The sequence below is a fragment of the Cervus elaphus genome, chromosome 14 (genome assembly GCF_910594005.1).
Source record: "Cervus elaphus chromosome 14, mCerEla1.1, whole genome shotgun sequence".
NCBI classification, from domain to species: domain Eukaryota; kingdom Metazoa; phylum Chordata; class Mammalia; order Artiodactyla; family Cervidae; genus Cervus; species Cervus elaphus.
Genome location: NC_057828.1, coordinates 67,340,685 through 67,348,459, shown reverse-complemented (window position 1 = coordinate 67,348,459; position 7,775 = coordinate 67,340,685). Strand labels below are relative to the sequence as shown.

The following is a 7,775-nucleotide window of genomic DNA, read 5'->3' as shown; positions in this document are numbered from 1 at the left end:
GAATTTTCCAGGCAAGAATACTAGAGTGGGTTGCCATTTCCTACTCCAGGGGATCTTCCAGACCCAGGGTTTGAACCCACATCTCCTGGGTCTCCTGCATTGCAGGCATATTCTTTATGGTCTGAGCCACCAGGGAAGCCCTTGACATATCTAAAGCAGAACTAATTATTTCTCCCCTCCTCCCAGTTTATTCTTCCCAGGGTCTTCCCCATCATGGTAAATGGCATCTTCATTTGTCCAACTGCCCAGAAGCAATTATCAACAAGTCCTATAGTACTTACAAAGTATGTCTTGAGTCTGGCTACTGCTCCCTTCCTCACTGCTACACCCTCGTCCAGGTGACCACCATCTGGCCTGAACTGCTAAGACAATCTTCCAATCAGTCCCAGCTTCCTGTCTTTTGCACTCTGATCCTTTCTCCATATAGCAGTCTCAGTGATTTTTCTTTTTTTCATTAATCTTATTTTTTTCCTTCAATTTTTGTTTTTTAAATTTTAATTAATTTTTTAAAAATTGGAGTCTAGTTGCTTTACAATGTTGCTTTCATTTCCACTGCACAGCAAAGTGAATCACCTCTACATATGCACGTATCCCCTCTGTTTTGGATTTCCTTCCTGTTCAGGTTACCACAGAGCACTGAGGAGAGTTCCCTGTGCTGTACCTACTGCAGGTTCTCATGAATTATCTATTTTATACACAGTATCAATAGTGTATGTAGGTCAATCCCAGCCTCTCAGTTCACCCCTCTAGTTGTCCATACATTTGTTCTCTATGTCTAAGTCTCCATTTGTGCTTTACAAACAGGTTCATCTACACCATTTTTCTAGATTCCGCATATATATGTTAATATACGGTATTTGTTTTTCCCTTTCTGACTAACTTCACTCTGTATGACAATGTCTAGGTTCCATCCATGTCGCTGCAAATGGCTAAAATGAAAATTAGGTTATGTGACTTCTCTCCTCAAAACTTAAATTGCTATCTCATCAACCTGTGTAATAAAACCCAACTTCTCTTCCTGATACACAGGGTTCTGCAGGGTGTGGTATTTGCCCACCAAACCTCATCTCTGTTCATTTCCTCCCCTTTTCATTCCAGCAGAAGCACTATGGCTGTTTTTCTTTCCATCAAGCACACCAAGCTTGTTTCCATGTTAGAACCTTTGCACGTGTGCTTGGAATACTCTTCCTTTTTACATGTGCATAGGTGTGTCCTCATCACTCAGGGCTTGGCTCAAATGGGAGTTCTTAGAGATTCTGTGCTGAGTAATCTACTAAATCAGCTGTTTCCCCACGCTCTGTCATTCTCCACCACAATATTCTATACTAGCATTTTTTGGCATCCTTTATAAGGAACGGAAATCTCATTTACTCACTGATCACTCAATCATCACTCTGAATATAAACTCTTGATGTCGGAGCCTCAGGCTGTCTTATGCTCTGCTGTTTTCCCATTATCTGAAAGAGTTCCAAATATTCATCAGCAGTGAATACTCCATAAATGTTTGTTAACTGATTAATTGCACCATGTTTGTTCTGAACAAACATTTACCTCTTCTGATCTCAGTTCCTTCAGTATTAAAATGAGGAAGCCTGGAGAAGAGAACACCTGAAATTCCTTCTGGATCAGTCTGATAACTTACAGTAATTACAGGAAAAATCCTGTTGCATCAAAGATTTGTATCTACTGAAGAACATTCACTCATTCATTCAACAAGCTCTTTTTGAGTGCTGACTATAAGCCTGGGACTGTTCTAGGCGTTGGAGGCCAAGTCTTAGCCATCAAGGTTCTAGCATGTAAGTCTCAACAGACAAACAGAAAACCTATAAAGTTAATGCTATCCTTGTTTTCCATCTGCTTTTCTACTGATACTTTCACAACAGTTTTCTCAATACTGCTTAGTTTATCAACACTGGGCTCCCTCTTACCATGGTTAATTTCCAAGACTTCTAGGATTAAGTGACATAATTTATGTAGCTATAACTTTAATAGCACCATGTAAAACATAGCGATTAAGGCTGCAGAATTCCTGCCAATCTGATTTAGCTCTAATCCAAACTCTGCCATACTTCCAAATTTAATTGCAGCCCGACTTATACTAAAATTTTAAATTTTATGAATCTAATTTTTTAAAAAATGAGGTTAATAAGGAACTAAAATTGTAAACATTCAGGTAGTAACACGTACAGGACTGCTAATTCTCTTGCCAAAATTTGAGACAGATGACTTTAAATTTGAATTGGAATTAGTGTACATAGAGAGGCAATCATTAATCAAGTGTCTAGAATGAAAATAAATCACTTTTAAACATGACTGTAGAGAATGAAAAATGATTAAGAAAAGTAAAGCAAATTATTATATATTGTGCTAACTGCCATTTGTTGGCATAGGCTACAAATCACTCATAGAAAGCAATGTCTATTTATATTTGCTTTAATCAATTATATAAAGAGATTTAGTATAGCTACAGAATGTTTTTATCTTGCATACAAGTACTATATTTAAAGCAATATATATTGGTCAAAATGTTTTTGGTTGGAAAGAAAGAAAAAAAGGGGTGGGGATGGGAAAGGACTATTTACTGTTTCATGTAACTGGGAAAGCCAGAACTCAACTAATAGAATGTCATCAGAGAACTCTTTTGTTTCAATCAGGGGCTCTCCTTCTGGTGAACAAATATTCACTAGCAGTTCAAGATTCATGTCTTACCAGTTTATCAGCCCAAGGGGAAAGGGAGCAGTTGTTTTCCTTTAAAAAATTTTTATTTATTTATTGGCTCTTCGTTGCTGCCTGGGCATTTCTCTAGTTGCGTTGTGTGGGCTTCTATAGCTTCTCCTGTTGCAGAGCGTGGGCTCCAGGGCATGTGGACTTCAGTAGTGGCCGCTCCTGGGCTCTAGGGTCCGGGCTCAATGCTTGTGGTGCCTGAGCTGAGTTGCTCCACAGAACGTTGGATCTTCCTGGATCAGGGATCGAACCTGTCTCTCCTGCACTGGCAGGTGGATTCTCCACCACTGAGCCACCGGGGCAGCCCCACAGTTCTTTTTCAGTAGCTACAGTAGAGAGATTCTGGGCGAGATTCTAACTGGCCCAGTTCGGAAACAGACTAACAAAATGTATTTCAACGGCCCTCACACTCTTTCTTCTTCAGAACTGTTATTCTTGCAGTGAGCTCAGTTCAGTTCAGTTCAGTCCTCAGTCGTGTCCAACTCTTTGCAACCCCATGAATCGCAGCATGCCAGGCCTTCCTGTCCATCACCAACTCCCAGAGTTTACTCAAACTCACGTCCATCGAGTTGGTGATACCATCCAACCATCTCATCCTCTGCCATCCCCTTCTCCTCCTGCCCTCAATCCCTCCCAGCATCAGGGTCTTTTCTAATGAGTCAGCTCTTCGCATGAGGTGGCCAAAGTACTGGAGTTTCAGCTTCAGCATCAGTCCTTCCAATGAACACCCAGGACTGATCTCCTTTAGGATCGACTGGATGGATCTCCTTGCAGTTTAAGGGACTCTCAAGAGTCTTCTCCAACACCACAGTTCAAAAGCATCAATTCTTCGGCGCTCAGCTTTCTTCACAGTCCAACTCTCACATCCACACATGACCACTGGAAAAACCATAGCCTTAACTAGACGGACCTTTGTTGGCAAAGTAAAGTCTCTGCTTTTTAATATGCTGTCTAGGTAGGTCATAACTTTCCTTCCAAGGAGTAAGCGTCTTTTAATTTCATGGCTGCCATCACCATCTGCAGTGATTTTGGAGCCCCCCAAAATAAAGTCTGACACGGTTTCCACTGTTTCCCCATCTATTTCCCATGAAGTGATGGGACTGGATGCCATGATCTTAGTTTTCTGAATGTAGAGCTTTAAGCCAACTTTTTCACTCTCCTCTTTCACTTTCATCAAGAGGCTTTTTAGTTCCTCTTCACTATCTGCCATAAGAGTGGTGTCATCTGCATATCTGAGGTTATTGATATTTCTCCTGGCAATCTTGATTCCAGCTTGTGCTTCTTCCAGCCCAGTGTTTTTCATGATGTACTCTGCATATAATTTAAATAAGCAAGGTGACAATATACAGCCTTGACGTACTCCTTTTCCTATTTGGAACCAGTCTGTTGTTCCATGTCCAGTTCTAACTGTTGCTTCCTGACCTGCATACAGGTTTCTCAGGAGGCAGGTCAAGTGGTCTGGTATTCCCATCTCTTTCAGAATTTTCGCAGTGAACTAATCTTGACTAAATTTTAGGAGAATGTAATCTGATTAAATTGATTCACCTTAAGGTGTTTAAAAGTGATGGCTTTAACTTTTACAACTTAAATGAAATGATAATTGGTGCAATGTCAAAATAAGAAAAGGAATTTAAAGCACTGTGGATGAAGACAGTTTTAATTGGGTTCAGTAAATTATGCCAATGTGGAAGGATACCTTCTTTCAAACATAAGGCATAGAAATCTGGACCTCTCTGTCCTACTCACACTATTTGTGAGTACAGAGTATTGGGAAGATGCTGTGAGAAGGGTCTGTCCTTGGTTGAGGCAATAAAGGACACATTGTCTGTAGAGAACAAAAAAGCAGCTATAAAACTAAGTCAGCTTTTTCTCGAGCCTAGTGCAGCCACAGCTTGTGGTCCCAAGAAGCACCTGAAGCCCACAGCAGCTCCAAAGCTTAGGATGCCTGATAAACTGACTGGTGTGTTTGCTCCTTGTCCATCTACCAGTCCCCACAAACTGGGGAATGTTTCCCCCTAATCTTTGTAAGGAACAGACTTAAGTATGCCCTAATAGGAGACGAAATAGAGAAGATCTGTATGCAGCATTTCATTAAGAGTGATACAAGGTCTGCACCAATATCCTACCCTGCTGGTTTTATGGGTGTCATCAGCATTGATAAAACTGGAGAGAATTTTCATCTGATCTATGACAACAATGGTTGCTTTGCTGTTCATCGTATTACACCTGAGGAGGCCAAGTACAAGCTAGGGAAAGTGGGAAAGATCTTTGTGGGGACAAAAGGAATCCCTCATCTGGTGACCCACGATGCTCACACCATCCACTACCCTTGATTCCCTCATCAAGGTGAATGACACCATTCACATTGACTTGGAGACTGGAAAGAGTACTGATTCAATCAAATTTGACACTGGTGCATGGTGAGTAGAGGTGTTAACCTGAGAAGAACTGGTGTGGTCACCAATCAGGAGAGACATCCTGGTTCTTTCAATGTAGTTCATGTGAAAGATGCCAATGGCCATAGTTTTTCCACCTGGCTCTCAAAAATTTTCAGTATTGGCAAAGGCAACAAACCATGGAACTCCCTTCCCTGTGGAAAGGGTATCTGCCTTACCATTGCTGAGGAGAGGCAAGAGACTAGAAGTCAAAAAGAGCAGTAGATAGATGATCTCTGGGTGACATGACTGGAAAAGTCTTTGTACTTAGTTAAAGATAATACCACATTAAAAAATAAAAAGGTTAAGTCATTTTGGTCTTCCCTGGTGGCTCAGATGGTAAGGAATCTGCCTGTAATGCAGGAGACCTGGGTTCGATCCCTGGGTTGGGAAGGTCCCCTGGAGGAGGGCATGCAACTCACTATTCTTGCCTGGACAATCCCATGGACAGAGGAGTCTGGCAGGCTACAGTCCATGGGGTTGCAAACAGTGGGACATGACTGAGTTACTAACAGTAAGTCAGCTTGCATTTTCTTATTAACATGTATAGGAATTCTAAACAATTTCAGTGATGTAATATCCATCCCCACCTTGATGGACCAGTCCCACTGTTACTGCATCTCCCTGGAGTTCCTTGTCAATATCTCTTCCCATCCCATCTCCCGATTCAATCACGCGGCAATAGAAGTCAGAGCGCTGGCATATTACTTTTCACAACTATTGATACCCGACTAGGAGAATTAATGCATTATATAGAAAAGAGTGAACTGAGACTGCAAAAGGAAATAATCAAGAGATTATGCTTTACAAAATGGATTATAATTAATGTCAAACTGTGCATTATAAGCAGTTAGTATAAGCTCGTAATATAAAATAATTGAATTAGTCCCCCAAATAAATTCAACAGAAAAGTCTGTTCTGGAAGAGTAATTCATTTGTCAGCTGAGCAAAAGAAGCTTATAAGGAATAGCTGAATGATGCCAAACGACTGTTAAACTAATTTAAAGGCAAGCATGTGAATTTGATTTGGACCGGAGTCTGTGTCATTTCCTTTCTTTTCCTGCAGCCCTAGCCCAGCACAGAGTATCATAGCTGGCCCAGCAGGTGGCGCTCTTCTCTTTGTGCGCTTGTACTAAACTAACCACTTGTCCAAGAACAAGGTAGAGGCTTGCCTTCAGAAGAACCCTATAATCTGTTTATCTATGGCAATGATACACTTATAGATTTTTGTAAGGGTAATTATGCTGATCTATTCTTTGTCAGTTTTCTTTCTTAAATCAATCTGCTCTTCCCCAGTAGCATATTGGCCACCTTCTAACCTGGGGAGCTTATCTTTCAATGTCATATCTTTTTACCTTTGCAAACTGTTCATGGCATTGTCACAGAAAGAATGCTGGATTGGTTTGCCATTCCCTCCTCCAGAGGCTCGTGCTTTATCAGAACTCTTCATTATGACCTCTTCATCTTAAGTGACCCTGCCCAGCATGGCTCATAGCTTCACTGAGTTATGCAAGTCCCTTCAACCACAACAAGGCTGTGATCCAAGAAGGGGCTTAAATCAAAGACTTGTTTTATTATAGTACATGGACTGGGACTGATGGGAAAGGGTGGATAAAGTGGGCAACATTGCCCTGATTAGCATTGTATGTCCATCCTGATAGCCAAAACGTGCTAAAGGTGCCATCACATTGCATCATGGTTTTCCTGATACTATCCTGACCCCATATTCTGACCCTGAGAAGGGAAAAGATGCCAAACAGCACCCCAACCACCATGCCCACAGCTCAACCCATCACAAAACCCATCTTCATGAGGTGGAAGTAACATGGCTGGACCTGTGCTCAGGGATCCGAGGCCACCAGCATCTCACTTCCGGCCTTGGTTGCTTTTGGTCTTTGCCCTGTTGGGTCTAGAGTTTGTCATCCTTAGTTTCAAGCCTTTGTCAGTTTCTGTTAAAATACTTTGACTTCTACTCTACGTTTAAGGTCTTACACTGTGAGGGAAATCTACATACAATTGAGGTGATTCATATTTGAAAAGCACATTGAACCGAAGCAATCTATATAAACTCAAAAAAAGAAGACTTTTTCTAATAAAAATTCCACACATCCTTGGACCTTTTGAAACTTCCCCTCAAGAATCACTGATGAGCAGAAGTTGGATTCCATCTTCTACATATTCTCTTTTTCATCCAGCTTCATTTTCTATAGCTTGTATCATGAAAACAATTTTTTTTCAGATATACAACTAAAATATAATAGGCACATTACTTTCCCTTTCAAAATTTGTCCTGATGCCCTGCCTCCTGGAAAGTGTGATTTGTTGGACACAAATCAAAGGTACTATAATAAGCACAAGAATAAAAAGAATTAACATTATTATGTAATTAAAGCACATTTTCATTTATTACCTTTTTCATGCTTGCTTCATTTAGAGATTGTGAAATATATGCTGGACATATTAGTATGTATCATGTGTATTATACATATAGTCTGCTCTCATTTAATTTTCACAGATACTCATTTTGAAGAAAAGAAATATAAAGATTAGAAAATTTGAGTTATTTCCCCAAATCATGAGGCAAGTCAATGTCAGAATGGTGACTGGAGATTCTAA

The 7,775-nt window shown here is 40.6% G+C and overlaps 1 pseudogene; it reads left to right on the top strand.

Moving 5' to 3' along the window:
• Window positions 1-1,108: 1,108 nt before the first annotated feature.
• On the top strand, window positions 1,109-5,384 carry LOC122707474 (annotated as a pseudogene).
• Window positions 5,385-7,775: the final 2,391 nt, after the last annotated feature.